Raw genomic sequence first — 17,164 nt, forward strand, 5'->3', positions numbered from 1 at the left:
TACTTAGATGATATGTCCTCTGGTAATGGATGTTCTGAGTGTAACCAGTTCAGCTGCCTCACCTGATGTTCATGTGAGTTAATAGAAGGTTTGACATGCCTGTTGGAATACATTCTGTTTTGGGTTTGTCTGTGCTCATACGCAGGATAATTCTGTTTCAAGTAAATCACTCCCTTTTGTCTGTGCTTTAAGATAATTTTTAAGCTCCTGTTACCCAAAAGTACACCCATCAGGGCATGGTCTTTATGTCACAGAATTTTTATTTAGCCATTTTTATTTCTACCACCTGTTGTACACATCCATGAAAGTGCTGAATTTGTGAATTTTTCCTTTCTCTGGAGCATACCTCAAAATTGTTTCAATACTTTTTAATATAAACACTCAATTTTTATTCTATCTAAATAAAAATCTGTTCTACTAGGTCAGATGTTACCAATGTCATATTTAATGTTAAGATAATTTTCAGGGAGGTAAGCATGGTAATTTTTTCTGTAAGTTAATTAGTACCATTTAAATAATAGTGTCTTTTTGGGTGTTTAATAGCTTCTTTTATTAACTGACTAGTTCTTTACATATTACAAGTAAATAAGACTGAAACAGTGAATTCCGAACTATTCCAACTTCTGTTGACCTATGTAGATTTACTGGTCAGCGATAATTTAAAATCACACTTGGCAGGGCTTTGGGAAAAAAGTCATGCTTTCTACTCTACTGGACATAAAAAAAAAATCAACGAAAGTATGGGTAGGAATCCCAGGCAGAATTATGTGCAAAATTCAATGGTACCAAAAAGGGGCAAATTTTGTTTAAAAAAAATTACTGGATGGTGATGTGAACATTGAAGGATGAAGCTAGGGATGGAGAAGGCTGGGGGGATCTTTTCACAGAAAAACTGTTATCAAAGTAAGGTTATATAACATTTGCTAACTGGCAGACTAAAACTTGTGGTTTTTACTCCCTGTTAGTGTTGTGTAGGGTTTAAAAAAAAAAAACAATAGGGTGTTGTCTAGTGTGATATCCTGTCTCATTTGTTTGTGCAATAGCTGCTGTGGTTTTCAGTCTTTTTCTCAGTAGACAATATTATCTTTTTGGGGACCCACCCTACACTTCAATTACTGCCTCCTTATGTACAGGACTGTCCATGGAACAAGTTTCCAAGGACTGTGTGGGCTCATACTCAGAGAGTAACCTTGGCTATAGGTCCATCTGGACCACTATAGAGTAGGAAGAACTTCAGTGAATATATTCACAACCTAGTTGGTTGTTCACAGCTCGTTGGAACTAAATAGCTTCAAAAACAATTCTGAATTTCACTCACTGGGACATACTTGAACACCCTTTAAACCTCTATCCCAGCCATGCTTACAGAGACAGGAATTTCAAAGACCTACCAAACTAAAAAGCCATACCAAAAGAAACCGTTGTATTAGAAAATAACTCAGATTGTTGATTTTATTTTTGTCTTCAAGAGGGAATACAAGCAGGCACAAACTCCAAAGGGTAGTTCCCTAGTTCCAAGCAGAGAAGGAAGCACATGAATTGGCTGCATACCTGTCCTTATTTGGAAAACACAAACTAAGTAGTGAAATAAGAATATATATATATATATATATATATATATATATATATAACATGTGTATGCATGTGTGTATTCCCATAGTCTCATAAAATGTGGTCTTTTATTTTCTGCAGGTATAATCCAGCCTCCCAAGGACTGACAGATGCTTGCTGTCGACCAGGTAGTAAGAGTGTTGCTTGTTGGGCATTAGTGGGAGAGGAAGTCCTTGGTCCCTGAAGGCTGGATGCCCCAGTGTGAGGAAATTGGAGGCTGGTAAGGTGGGAGTTGGTGGGTGGGTGGGGCACATAGAAACAGGAGAAGGGGGATGGGATAGGGGGTTTCTGGCTGGGAGGGAAATGGGGAAAGGCAATAACATCTGAAATGTGAATAAAATATCCAATAGAAAAAAGAAAAAAGAAAAAAAAGAGTGTTGCTCTCAATTTTCTCTTCCCACTGACTGGTGCTCAGTAACTGGGAATAGAAGTGGATCTTAATAACGTGCATGGCATTTACATCTCTTCTAGTAGCTTCTCCATCCAAAGCTAAACAATTTCACCTTACAGTTTTTGTTTTATTTTATAAAAACATTGAATTTTTTGCATGTGTAAAATATGTAACTGTATGTCTTTCAATCTATTAGTTAATTGAGTGAGTCTTCGTTAAATAACCTATCAAACAGGTAAGACTCTTCTTGAAGCCTTTCATACATAAGTACACTGCGTTTTCATCATTTCTATACCTTCCATTCCTCTTTCAACATCCCCCAGATTTCCCCTCTAGCTCCCTCTCAAACTGATACCCTTCTCCTATTTATACACACACATACACACATTATATATAAACACACACATGATTAGACATTTTATGACACACTTTACATATCCCAGAATCAATGCTAAGACTTTCCACTGTGTTCCACAATTTCTTTATTAGTTCCATATCTATAGCATAATTTTTCTACCCCCTACCCAAAATTTCTTCACATTAGCATATTGTGCTAGAGAATTCTTTGAAGTGAGGTCTGTTGTGCACTGTGTAGGTTATTTAGTGGTCTCCATGACTACTGTCAACTAGAAATCAGTAGTTTCATCCCTAATCCTCAACTCAGTTATAACAAATGGAAAGAAAAAGAACCTTCTAACATCATTATCAAATATCCCTTGGCATATAGAAATCACCATTCTTCTACTTTGTATTGAATTTTCTGAGTCAGCTAGGTAATTTCCCCTTTTGCCCCAAATAAACAGACTAAGATGAGAACTTTAAGGCTATTGCCATTGGGAGAAACTTTTGCATCCAAAGTGTTTCTGTTATTCTTATGAATTCATGGTTCTATTTGTGGTTCCTAGTCATTTAGAAAAATCTATATAATTTATATATAAACTCAAGAAAACAGAATTTTGAAGCACCAATTACCCAACAGAACATTGTTTGTATAACAATATATTCATATTAGAAATTAACAACTAGCTATGCAATTGGTTATACATTTACTGGGAAGGTTTTTGCTGCTATGGTCATTTAATCCACATTATTGTTCTATAAGTTAGAAAAAAGATTACTTACATTTTACACACTACACGCAGACATTCACTGATGGTGTGCTGGCTTGGATTTGAGGCTCTTTCTTTCAGTACCCACCTTGTTTGAAGGTCTAAAATTTGGAAAACATGATAAGGAGATATAAAATATAATATTAGGCTTGGCTACATTTACAAAACGAGTTAAAAATAAAATTCATTTTCTTCAAACGTAAGGGAAGATTTTTCTTTCTCTATAGCTTTAAAACTTTCGTTCTTTATCTCCTGGCCCAGAAATCCCATAATTTTCTTTCAAGTGGTTCCCAGCTTGATTTTGTGAGCCCAAGAAACACATGTGTTTTGAATACATTTGAGCATGGCCCCATAGTTAGTGATGCTTGGGACACTGACAGAGGCATTGGAGTCTCATTCATTTTAATGGGTTCTTATATGTTGCAGAACTGATCAGCAATGTGAAATAAGATAAATAATGTGAATGTGATTCACTGTGGGTGTGAGCCTTTAACTTTTTCTTCTTTCTTGTTTTGTCTATGTGAGAGGAAAGGAGAAATGCTGGATATAAAGTTTGTGACCTTAGATCTTTTTGACAAAAATTCAAACTATAAATATTTAATCAATGTTTAGAAAAACAATAAATTCAGAAAATTCTTTTATTTCTATCTCTGGATGTGAGCATAAAACCTTATTTGGTACCAAGCAGTGGTGGTTCATGCTTTTAATCTTAGTTTTTGAAAGGTAGAGGTAGGTGGATCTCTGGGTTCAAGGCAGCCTGGTCTGCAGAGTAAGTTCTAGAACAGCTATGACTACTCAGAGAACCCCTATCTCAAACCAAACAAACATTCCAACCAAGAAACAAGAACAACATTCAAACAAAAACTTAACTTTAGTAAAATAAAATAAAGAAGATTGCAGGTGAGAGAGACAATAATGGTACATAACCAAGGAGGCAAGGAAATATGGGTGGACAGATCCAGATCAGTGAGGAAGGGAGGAGGAATAAATCAGAAGATAGAACAGGAAGGCTGAGAACAAGGAAACAGGCTACAGGATGGGGTACAGAAGCAGCTGTATTCAATGGTATCCAAGTTCCACACAGACCAATAGAGATGTACTAAGAAGAGGTGACTGAAAATCCATTGGCTTACTAATGGATCAGGGAAACTATCAGGGAAAAAAAAACTTGGCTTCTGTCTCTGAACAAAGGCCGAAAGAGAGGAAAAGGACTTAGAACAGACTACATTAAACCAAACAGAGTGCCACTTTTTGGATTAGATAATCGCAATATGAACCTAGCCTAAGGACTATGTCAGAGACTTTTCTTGGCTGTGGGGTAGAGAATGAGATCTTGGCAGAGGCAGTACCAAATACCTGTTTATTCCAGATTTTGATGCATCCGGCTTCCACCACAATGCCGATAAGACTCTGGATATCGTTTTAATTGACATGTTCTCTGAGCACATGCTATGTGTGGGGTGGGTAATGGAAGAGGAGCCGATGCAATAGTAAAGTGTGCTTTGTCATCTTTTAGATTCTAAGGAAAAGAGAATAAGTACACGAAGGTAAATAGGTGTGCTAAGTAGAGTCTTAGAAAGTCACGAGTAACATGAAACACGATGTATCTAAAATGAAAAGTTCCAGATGTCAAGTCTAAATAAACAAGACTGAGATGAGAACTTACAGGGTATTGCAGGTAGGAGAATGTTTTGTTCTCAAAAGGTTGAAGAACCTCAAAGTTGAGCAGAATGTGGTTTTTCTTGCATGGGAGGAGGAAGCCAAATTAAACAGAGGGTTTTTTTTTTTTCTTAAGAGAAGAATGTATGCAAGCAGGATGAGCAGTTGGCAAAATCAGGTTGTTTCAATGTTTTCCTTTTGCTGGCTGGTCTGCTCTTGGAATAAACTATTTAGGGAAGGTGGTTCAGCAATTAATGACTTAGTCTGTATTAAAAGTTAAGAGAAGTTAAATTTTGAGAGAGCCTGAGTACAGTTTTGGTCAAGCAAAAATTCAATGAGTATGTCACAGGGAGTTTTCCATGGTCACAAGGGAAAGTGATCTCGTGTACTGTCAAATAATGAGATCAGTGAAGAGAACCATAGAAGCTAGCCTAACAGTAGAGTTAGGTGAGTGAATAAGAGAAAGCCAAGACCTAAACACTGCAAGGAAGTAAAACCCAATGCTTTTAGCAGAGCAACATCTCAGGAAGAGGAAAAGGCCGGTGTAATACATCGAGGCATCCAGGGATATATTGGGATCTTGAAAGTAAAATGATGGATTCTGCTTTCCAAAGCTTTCTCCAGTGAAGCCTGCCATTTAACCTGGTTCTTTGCTATGTTATTTTGCTAAAGCTTCCTGATTTCACCATGCATCAACATCTTGTAAGACCTTAGGATTGCTTTATCTGATATAATGTGACATAAGTATTGCTATGCCAGTGAGTTCCGGTATAACACTAAGTTGGTCTTGGTGACTTTTATATCCCTCTCACCCTGTCACTTGTCTCTTGGAATAGTGACTCTCAGAATAAGGATGTTATAGTCACCCTGCTCTGAGAATCCTAAGACAGGTGGAGCAGCCACTGGTGAGCTTTGTTTCACATAGCTCCAGTCAAGCTTTCAGAATGAATTAGGAGACTGAGGAATGGGCCACCTTTAACATCAAATCCGAAAAACCTCAGGTAGCTTCAGACTCAGCTCAGGCTGGGCTGCAATCACAGAAGAACCTCGAGTAAAATATTTGAAACTGGGGTTGGGGTTGTAGCTCAGGGGTAGAGTGTTTGTTTGCCTTTGTGGGTCCCTGTGATTAGCTCTCAGGTATCATAAAATTAAGAAGAAAGGAAGCAAGCAATCAATCAAGGAAGCAAGGATGGAAAAAAGAAAGAAGTCATCTGATGTCAGTCAACACTTAGAACCAGATAAAGAAAATACTAAACTTTTATCTTTAAGACATTTAATTTTGAAATGGATCGGTATGGAGCAATACTCAGCTATGATAAATAACTAGCCAATGAGTTTGAGACAAATGAACAAGGGAAAGCCTCATACAAACTGCCCAAAAATATAATGAGAGGCATAGGTTCAGAAAAGGCTTGGGGTAGCAGATACTGGATATGGAGTTCCCAGCTAGGATTATAAGACAATGTGGTTTTGGAGTTACTGGGTCATGGTTGAATATGTGAATGAGAGAGTCACCAATACCTGGGGTTTTTTAATCTGTGAATTAATGAGATTACATAGGTAAGCAAGTGCCCTTAGAATAGAAGAGGACCAGTATCATCTTGGTCAGAATGTGGAAGAAGTTCACCTTCAGCATCCCAAGGTACAAAGCTGGAGAAAGGACAAAGACAACAATATAGGCAAAACATAACAGTGGGGACCTGGGACCTTTAGGGAAGTGTTCAAAGGAGTAGCAAGCTCTTGGGTTAAATATTGCTGTGCAGGTTGGATAGGACAAAAAGTAAAACTGACCTCTGTATTGAGTGGTGTGGGCTCAGCTCGCCTGCCCTAATCTTTCCTGTTTTTTTCTACAAGCAGTGCAATTAAGCATTTCCTATGCATCAGGCACTTCTAAGCCTTGGAGACAGTAAGCCAAATGAAATGCTCCTTCAAGAAGTTTATGAGTACTCAACCAATGAGACAGTATTTACTGTACAATTACTACATCTAAGATATTGTGCTAAATACTGTGAGGAATAGAAGTGTGAGGAGAGACACATGCTTAGCCTAATTAGAAACATTAAACAAAAGCTCAGACTGTTAAATCCTACTGTAATCAAACCCTATAAAACACTTCACTTCAATAAGTGGGGAATAGATATGACTGTGCATTCTGTAATTAAGGAGTCAGGAACACAGTTTCTAGAAACATCTAGAAAAATCTGGAAATGTTTATGAAAACAAGCAGCATTAGAAAAATTCAAGGTCAGGGAACATGTGGGCATGCAGCAGAGGTCACTAAATGACAATCTGAGAAAAAGAAAAAGGATATAGACAGTAAATCTGGAACCATGGATGAAATGGGACATGTTCCTCCTACCTGAAAGAAGTCAGTAACAAAGGATACATGTGCATTTGTATGCATTAATCCAACTTATGTGAAGTATCTAAAATAAACATATTGATTTTAGGCATTCAAGGAAGTTCTTGGAACACAGTCTCTGAAGAGTATGTGGGACTACTTTACATTTAGAAATGCATAGCCCCTTTTAATGAAAGTGTTCCTTTGGACAACCAGGTTCCTTACTGTCCTTGGACTTTCCACCAGGAACCAATATCTCTACCTTCCAGAAGTATGTCATCTTCTGGTTCCCACTTCTATATTGACAAGACTCCCCATGAAAAGTGTATCCCACTTCTTCTCCGACATGTCAGCCTTAGCCAACCTATGTAAATGTAATAGGGCACACGAATAGATTATGGGACAAGAAATACACGGTCATCTAAGTAGTCACAAGGCCTCCGCCAGATCTCAACTTTCCTCTAAGCCGAATGCTCCAAAACACACAGGAACAGAAGGGACTCACCATGTCAAAAGAAAGACAATATAACAAATGTATGCATGTTGCTTTTCTAAATAGGGAATGACAGAAAGCATTTCCACCAAAGTCAGGAACAGGGGAACAGTTTCAACTCTCTCTGTTCTTATTCAATATTATTCTCAAAGTCTAAGTTAGGCCAGTGAGACAAGGTAAATTGATAAAAGGATATAAACAGAAAGGAAGAGATCAAAATATCCCTATTTGCAAACAATGTTGTCTTATAAAATGTTGCTCTACACAATATCCTATACATTGAAGGATCATAAAAACTACCAGAAAATTCTTGGATCCTATAATACTTTCAACAAAGTATCAGTTTTCAAAAACAAATACTCAAAAATAAGTAGGTTTTTTTTTTTTTTTTTTTTTAATATGCCAACAATCAATTTCCTGAGAAAGAAATTAGGAAACAATTCTGTTTGCCATAGTTTTTTTACATTTTTATTTATTTATTTATTTATTTATTTATTTATTTATTTATTTAATTGGATATTATATTTGCATTTCAGATTTTATCTCCTTACTCCCATTCCCTCCACCACCCAGGAACCTCCTATCTCATCCCCCTTCTCATGCTTCTATGAGGATGTTCCCCCACCTACCCCCTACTCCCACCTCCTCACCCTCGAATTCCACCCCCCACTCAGTGTTCAGCCTTCATAGGACCAAGGATCTCCTCTCCCACCTATGTCTCACATGGCCATCCTCCCCTACATGTACAGATGGAGTCATGGGTCCCTCCCTATGTGCTCCCAGGCTGGTGGTTTAGACCCTGGAGAGTTCTGTTTGGTTGGTATTGTTACTCTACTCATGGTGCCACAAACGCTTTCTGCTCCTTAAGTCTTCTTTTTAACTTCTCCATTGGGAAACCCTTGATCAGATCAGTAGTTAGCTGTGAGCATCTGCCTCTAAATATGTCAGACTCTGGGGGACCTCCAAGGAAACAGCTATATTAGGCTCCTGTCAGCATGCACTTCCTGCCATCCACATCAGTGTCTACCTTTGGTGACTGTACATGGGATTGATACCCAGGTGGAATGGTCTCTAGACATGTTTGCCATAGCTTTAAGCAAAACCAAAACAACAAAACTAAAAGAAGAAAAAAATCAAAACAAAGTAAAAAAAACAATAAAACGCAAAGAAGAAAAAAGAAAAAACACTCAAGGGGACCAGCAACCTCTACAATGACAAGTTTAGTGCATGGAGAAAGAAATTATAGAGGACACTAGACCATGCGGTGACATCCCATTCTCATAGATTTCCAGAATTCATATTGTGAAAGTGGTTGTATTACTGATCAAACCTGTGGACCCAGCAAATCCCCATTAACATTCCAATGACATTCTTCACAGCACCAGAATTAACCAGCCCCAAACACTCCAAATTACTAAAGCAACCCTTAGCAGACAACATACCTTCTACTGGTTCAAAGCCAGGCACATGGACCAATGGAATAGGAAAGAGGACCCAGGATTAAGGCCACAAAGCTTGAAGCAACCTAGTTTTTTAACAAATGTATTAAAAACATACATTGAAAGAAAACAAGTTCTTCAAAAAATGGTGCTGAGAAAACTGCCTATTCACCCAGAAAAATGAAAGTAGGTCTACTTCTCTTGCCTTGCACAAAACCAGTTCAAAATTGATCAAAGACAATGTAAACTCTGAAACAATGAGAGTACTCTAGGAAAATATAGGTAGAACACTCCAAGGTACAGGTGACATGAATGTCTTTCTGATAAAGGATGCCAGTATCGTAAGAAATAACCCTAGAAACTCATAAACGGGAACATGACATTTCAATGCCTTTTCATCAAAAAACAAAAACAAAAACAAAAACAAAACAAAACAAAACAAAACAAAAAAACCAAACACCAGAGTGAAAAGACAAAAATGAAGAAAGCCTTTGCCAACTATACATTGATAGGATATTAATATGTAGGTAAATTATACAAACAACCATAACAATCAAACGCTAAAATTCATCCAATCAATAAGTGATCTCTTGAACTGAAGAAATATAACTCAAAGGAAGAAATAAAAATGGTCCTAAACTTTGAAGAAATTCCACTACTCCCACTTTGGTAAGTGCACATATTAGCAAACTGCCTTTCAAATGCTTATCTCTGTCTATGTAGATTAATGTAACTCTCAGCCCACATGAGCAAAATTCTGTTTTGCTGCGAACGGCAGTTAATATGAAGATTTACACTTAGTGAACAGAGAGAATAAGGGATGGGAGAGCTCCCAGCTTACATGGGACATGTATGCCACATCCTTGCCTCAAGCCTCAGTAACATCACATAAGCAACTGTGGAAAGATTGTTGGCCAGAGTTGGAGTAGGGGGCCATGAAACAGACTGGACATGATTTGGCCATTGTACCTGTGATTTCATAGCAGCAGTGGGCACCTCAGGAGAAGCCAGTCACCATACCCGAATAGGGGTATAGCTAACTACCCATCATCCAGAATGTTCTCTCAGTCGTAAAGGGGTTCACAGGGCTCTAACATACTTCCCACCCATCTTCCACAGTGTTCCCTCAGTCTTACAGGGGATGGTATAAACGTGTTGTTTTGGGTTGCACCTGCAAACGTTGCTTAGTTCCTGCATCTTGCTCAGCTAGGAGTGTCTGCAGTCACCACCATTCTTTGAAAGGGGCGGCTTCTCTGATTAAGGCAGCTTTTGCCTAGGTATATAAGTACAGCTAGTTAGGGGCAGTTTGCTGCTCTGTCAGTTTACTTAAACAACAGTAATAAATTCCTTATGTGAACCTACATCTTTCCAAGACCTGGGTTACAGCCATACAGCACCAGGAATCAATCAATAAGATAGAAGAGAGGACCCTAATGTAAGTCTACTCAACTACAACAATCTGAAATTTGACAAAAGTGCCAAAAATACACATCAGAGAAAGGATATCTTTAACAGACGGTGTTGGGACCTGAGTATCAGCATGGAGGAAGGAAGCTAGATCCTTGCTTTATATAAAACAAATCCAAGTGGATCAACAACCCCATCAGACCCAATGCACTAAAAACGCTAGAGGAAAAGGGAGGCAGAAAGAAAGCTTCAACAAACGGATACTGCCAATGGTTCTCTGAATAGGATTCCAGTAGCTCAGGAAATAAGACCAATGATCCAGAGAAAGGGTTTCATGACATTAAAACGCTCTGCACAATGAAGGAAACTCTCAATCAAGCGGTCATTTGAATGGGAGAATTTCTTTTCTAATTAGGATCAACATGAGAATATAAACAGAACTCAAAAAAAAAAAAAAAAAAAAAAAAAACAATCTGGAGAAACCAAACAACTCAATTAGAAACAAATTAACCACAGAACTAAACAAATAGTTCTCAAAAGAAGAAACATCAATGTCTAGGAAACATTTGAAAGTGTCCAATGTCTTAATGCAGAGTGAAACTATTTTAAGAATTCATCTCAGCTGGACATGGTGGCACATGCCTTTAATCTCAGTACTTTCGTGGTAGAGGCATGTGGATCTTTTTATATGCTTGAGCCCAGATTGGTCTATATACTGAGTTGCAGGCCAGAAAGAGCTACAAAATGGGGAGTATTTTCAAAGGAAAAACAAAAACAAAACAAAACTCCAAGATGTCATTTCACCCCAGTCAGAATGACTATCGTTAGGAATACAAATGACAGCAAACACAGGTGTGGATTTTACTGTTAGTGGGAGTGAAAACTAGTGAAGCCATTATAGAATTAGAAACCTGTCTGGAGATCCTAAAGTAATAAAAATAAAACTACCATGTGACCCAGCTATTCCACTCCTGAACATATTCCCGAATGACTCTCCACCTATTACAGGGACAGCGGAACATCTGTTTTCATCTCTGCTCTGTTGACGACAGCTAGGAAACAGAAGCAGCCTAGTGCTTGCCAGCTGACGAACGGAGGAGAATGTGGTCCACAGATACAATGGACTTTTATTCAGCTGCAAAGAAAAACATAATTATGAAATTTACAGGGAAATGGGCGGAAGTAGGAACGTGATAGTGAGTGAGGTAACCCAAATAAAAAACACAAAAGGAGGTGTGGAGGAAGTCACCCTGCATGACTAGATTTGCTGTTCCTAGAAAGTGTGAGGCACTGCAGATAATTTCTAGTCCCAGGTATGAGACGCCTCAATAGGAGTGGGTCTGGGAGACCCCAGAATTCCACCTGTACAGTGTATTAGTCCTTCTGGCTCTTCGTTAGAATTAATAAGATCCTATTACAGGTGACAATACACACATTGGCTTTTAAAGCAATTGGCCATGGGCACTGGGCTGGGAGCTCCCTCCATGCTGTTTAGCATTCAGATCACCAAAGGGTGCCTGAGTGGACTGCTGCAGATAAACAGGCATTATGGGTCTTGCCAGCCATGACCCCTATTAACCAGAAGTCCAAGGGGAATAGTAGTGCAATAGTAGCTTGACGCAGGTGAGCGAAACCAACTGCTCTCTTCTTGGATTTGGCATCTCCTCCATGAGTGGAGGGGGGAGGTTTGTGACCCATGCCAAGTGCTTTTGAGTCATTTTCAACCTTTGATCTTGTTTGAAAGTCTTTCATCCTGTCTTGTAACTGAGAGTTCTCTTTTGCTCTGCATCCCCATGCCTTAAAAAATATGAACTAAGCACTTACTGTGGGGGTAACTGAAACAAGAACACAGCTCAGCATTGATCCTCACACAGGTCCCCATCTCCCAGATGAACAAGGCACTGATTTCAGTCATTGTGGCCAAAATAAAATAGCAAATGCTGTGCAGGTGCGCGCAACTCCCCGAGTTTCTCATTTCTGAGTTTTATTTATTGGCACGCATCTCGGGGTTGGGTTAAACTGGCCAAATTAAAATGTAAAATGTTTACTTAGTGTTTGCTAAATACTATTGTGGTTTCTATAATTTTTGAAAAAGTTATTTATTTTGTAATTATCTTTTTAGTGTTTGTAGTTTTGTTTATTCATCTTCCCTCTTTTTAGGTCTTTAAATTTTTGCCGATTTGCTACATGTTTCAGGTAAGGGTAGGAATATTGCAAAGTTATTCTCTTAGGCATAGTAATGGGGAGAATTTATACATTCTTATGGGTTAATTGATCATTCAGAATTACTCTATTGTATTTTAAGGGCATTTCTTTTTGTTGCATAAAGAGTATCTCTAGATCTTTTTGGAGTAGACTTCATTACGTTTTATTTTGCAATTTAGAAGTAATCCCTTTTAATTGAAGCCACCAAGATGTTCACAATAAATGTGACAATAGACACTTTCCCATTGTCTCTTAATTCTATATATTTATTATACTTATCTCTATTCATGCACAATGTGTGTGTGTGTGTGTGTGTGTGTGTTGTATAATGGGTACTTTAAAACTCTTTATTTCCCTTTTAAATGGACTTGGAAAAAATAACTGTAGCTCATCTAATTTAATTTTTCTTATGCTTTAAAATAGTGATAGGGGTTTTGGTTTTTTTTTTTTTAGGACTTTCTATTTTTTTAAAAGTATTTTTATTTTAGCCATCAAACCACATCTATTGTGAGAAACAGGGATCTAGGTAGCTTCCTGGCCACAGTTTGTGCTAGTGGATACCTGTGAGCACACGTCTACAACAAGTACATGTATCCTTAGGTGCTTTCTATTGGAATATCTTAGTGGGTTAATTAGTGGAAAAGGCATCCTAATTCTGTCTTCCAGCTATCTTACTCAGTATTCCTAGAATAATGGATGCATTGGTAAACTCACTTCTGTTTCAAGAGTCCTTCCTGCACAAGTACAGTGTGTAGCATCAAACTGCATACCAACACACATGCTCTAACAGTAACACTATATTAGTACATCTTAAAGTCTCCAACTTGTGTAGACCCGAAGGAGATCTTGGAGAAAGAACTACTCAGGAGTCGACTGAACTCTGTTGTGATAAAGACGAAAACCTCTCTAAAAATACAGAGATGAGGGGCAGGGAAGCACCTTGATTTGTAACTATCAAGTGAGTAGAAAGTTGAGGTGGCTCTGGCATCTGGGACTGCGTGGGCTAGAGGTCCTGCAGATCTGAGCTACTTAAGAGACTGTGGAAACGAGGACTTGTTGTGGGGGTCAAGGCAGATGCTTTGGAGGACTGGCCATTTCTCTGAAGAAAACTGAAGGGTATGGTTACATATTGAAAATTCTGTTTCCAGAACTTGTGAAATACACAACCCTGAGAGTGTCTTCTTTGTGGTTTAGAGATAAGCTGTAAACATGGGAGGGGTGCTTGAAGTTTTCGGCTTGTTTTTCTTCTTTACAGAAATGTTTTTAGCCCTTTATGCCATTGTACTCTGAAAAAAATCTCACCAGAAGCCACCTTTTTCCCGCACAGCCATGGGAAAAAAAAAAGGTACCCAGATGAGGCTGGGCCATTTGGTTGACAGACTCTACCTAATTCCCTAAAGACTGAGAGGGGCTTTCTCACCTCAAAGGCAACTTCAGCCTAGAGGCAAAGAGAGGGGATCTTGAAATCTCTGTGAATGAGTAGATACAACCCAAAGAATGTATAGAGAGAGAGTGTGCAGATATAAAAAAAAAATCTCTAAACTATTGGTGCAAATGGGCAAAGTATTGGCTGTCCGTGACTGCAGAATTTTACAGCTCTAGCTAAGTTCTACTAGGCAGGAAGGTGGTTTAATTACTTTCTAAAATCAGCTTTCCTGCCTCCTTTACTCTCTTAAAATAACAGGTACCCATAACTATTCTAAGGAAGATAGATGACAGTCTAATTAAGCCTGTACATTTATAAAGCCATAAAGAGGCAAAAATTCTTAGCATTCTAAAGACTAAATGTAATTCTATTGAATAGATCTCAACCCATTAGCAGAAAATGTCTATTCCATCAGAGACTTATTCCTTTATAAAATATACAGTGAATTAGTAGGAAATTATAAAAATGTATAAACTATAAATATTTTACTTATTAGACTCACTATACAAAAATTTCTGCTATGGAAGTTTCTGTAGAGTTACTCTATATTTGGGGACCAAACTTTTAAATCAAAACCTAAAATTCCTGGATGTGCTTTAGTCTGGACAGTTGTATAATATTCTCCTAGACCTAGAATTCTGAAAGAATATTGTATAAAATCTATTAAGCACATGCTTATTTAAATCTTTCTCCACTTCTCTATATCAATACACTGTGTATTCTGTCTGTCTGTCTGTATCAATGTATGGATATACATATCTTCTCTCTTTTCATAGTTACCTATGATCTATCAATTTTTCTTTATACATCTATATTCCTTTCTGTATCATCATCTCTTCACTTTGGATAACATTACTTCCATGATTTTAAATCTTACACTTACACACTATTCTTTTAGGTTTTCCCCCTATTAATTTAACTGAAGCTACAATAGCTTTTTATGCTTATGGACTGCATGTTAGCCAGCAAGGGTCTCTAGAAATCCTCTGTACTGTGTGTTTAATGTGAGAAAGCTTGGCTTAGCCCTGGATGCTGAATGGTCTCCTTCAGCAGACTTTTAAGTAAGTAGTAGAAGTTACACTAAAAAGTGAATCTGTTTACTTTTTAGGTGTCTTCTTTATTTGTTGGTATAAATCTTTGGGGTAATGTGTTGATTGTCAGACATTCCTTTAGATATGCTTTAGTTTATACCTCAATGATTTTGCAGTGGCATTCCTAACTGACTGGCTTCTTTTCACCATGTTAGGGCTTCTTTAAAACAGAATACAGAAGTTATTTTAAAAATGACATTCCACTGAGGTTTGTTTTTGAATTACTTATTCTACTTTTTGAAGATGAGGGACTTATTTACCAGTCTTTTTCAGCCCTTGTGACTTTAGTCTGTTTTTGTGACACATCCAAAGTAAAATTATCCAATCTGGGACCCACACTGCTCATTATAATTACTCTGGTTATCACATATTTGTGTTGATTTTCTCAAATCTCTAATTCTGTTCTAATTCTTAGAGGCAAACCATAGCATCATTAGTATTGATATTACTAACTTTTCTTTCTGGGTCTATGTAGAATTGTATTCTCATAGTTGCAGAGGAAGAAAATGTTTTTCTTTTTTCTTTCTTTTTCTCTTTCTTTCTTTCTTTCTTTCTTTCTTTCTTTCTTTCTTTCTTTCTTTCTTTTTTTTAATAGAGTTTTACCTGAGGCTCTGTGGCAAAAGAAAGATTAATAGATTAGAAGTAAATAGAAGTTTTCAAACACAGACACACACACACACACACACACACACACGGAGACTCAGAGAAGGGACTTGAAAACTTTTGGTTTAAACTGGGAATTCCACAGCATTTTAGCCAATGAAGACTATGTCTTTTGGAGAAATGTAAGATAGTAGAAAAGGAAGTAGGGACTTGGAAAAGAAACCCTGGGAAGACCAATGTTTGGTACTCAGAGGGAACATTAATCTGGCTAGTTAAGCCTGTGACACAGGTACTTCTTGCTTCTGGTTTAAGTTGGTGAGGATTTGAATTTGTCTCTGTTGAGAATGTGGTGAAGAAGCAAGGGCCGATATCATCATGCATTTATTATTATTATTTTTTGTCAAGATGGAGGACGTGCAGTCTTTTTGCATAGACCTTCACTAAGTCTTGGCCAGAATAACTGTTATAGCAAACCAAAGTGTTTAGGAAGAGCAAGTTCTTCTACCCTTCACATAGAAAGTGGAAGATTTTTGTCTTTCAGCATTATTCCAGGGAGAGAAAAAATCAATGATAAAGTATTATTAATGCACATATTTGATTTAATATCTAAGGCTTTAAAAGTAGTATGCAATAAAATCACACCCCTAGTTGTATAAAAATAGTTTGATGTTTTTATTTATTTGCAAATATTTATAATAATGATTATAAAATTAAAAAATATTACTAAATAGGAGTGTGTAATTTTTTAAAAAAAAATTTAAAATTTAGAACAGGAGCTGTTAAGGAAAGTAGTAAGGAAGAATAAGAATCTATGTTAAAAATCCATCCTGAAATACCTGCATTTAAGGAGAAACTTAAGTTACTATCTTGTATAACAGTAACTAAAAGCATACAGCCCATGCCAGACTACTTAGATTGCAATCACCTGACATGGTTAAATGTAATTGTTTGGGATAAAATAACCACCTTGGGTATGAAATAAGTACGGACAGAAGAGTATGTGCACTATCGTCTTGGTAGAGGTTAAATGAAGTAGCACACTAAAGCACGTGGAGCCGTGACCCAGGAACTGGGGTATAAGTTTATGTGCTATTAATACAGGTTAAGATATGTTGAATGCATGCTGTGAGCCAAGCACCCTGTACAGATCCTAACATGCATCGGCTCATCTAATGCTACAGCAAATTTTCTAGACAGGCAACATCATTATCTCTTTTTATATTGCTTTTCTTTGAGAGTATTAGAGTTTCTTATAAGCAAAGTATATAACAGTAAAAAAAAAAATGCTCTAAAATGAACGAAGAAACATCCACTTAAGCACAGCTAACAGGTACAGGAAACTAATGCCTGAGGAGTTTCTGGTTTACTCTTGACATCCAGGGCAGGAAG

General features: G+C 37.5%; 1 long non-coding RNA gene across 2 annotated transcripts in view; it reads right to left on the reverse strand.

Moving 5' to 3' along the window:
- Window positions 1-17,164, reverse strand: part of LOC143434088 (uncharacterized) — a 59,737-nt gene that overhangs the window by 18,347 nt on the left and 24,226 nt on the right. Inside the window, exons 2-3 of one of the 2 annotated variants that reach the window (XR_013103291.1) lie at window positions 4,468-4,630; window positions 3,125-3,212 (exon numbers count right to left, since the gene is read on the reverse strand). This is a non-coding gene — a long non-coding RNA (uncharacterized LOC143434088). The remainder of the gene's footprint in view (window positions 1-3,124; window positions 3,213-4,467; window positions 4,631-17,164) is intronic. The other variant, XR_013103290.1, reaches the window with a different exon arrangement.

The sequence above is a fragment of the Arvicanthis niloticus genome, chromosome 13 (genome assembly GCF_011762505.2).
Source record: "Arvicanthis niloticus isolate mArvNil1 chromosome 13, mArvNil1.pat.X, whole genome shotgun sequence".
Lineage (NCBI taxonomy): Eukaryota > Metazoa > Chordata > Mammalia > Rodentia > Muridae > Arvicanthis > Arvicanthis niloticus.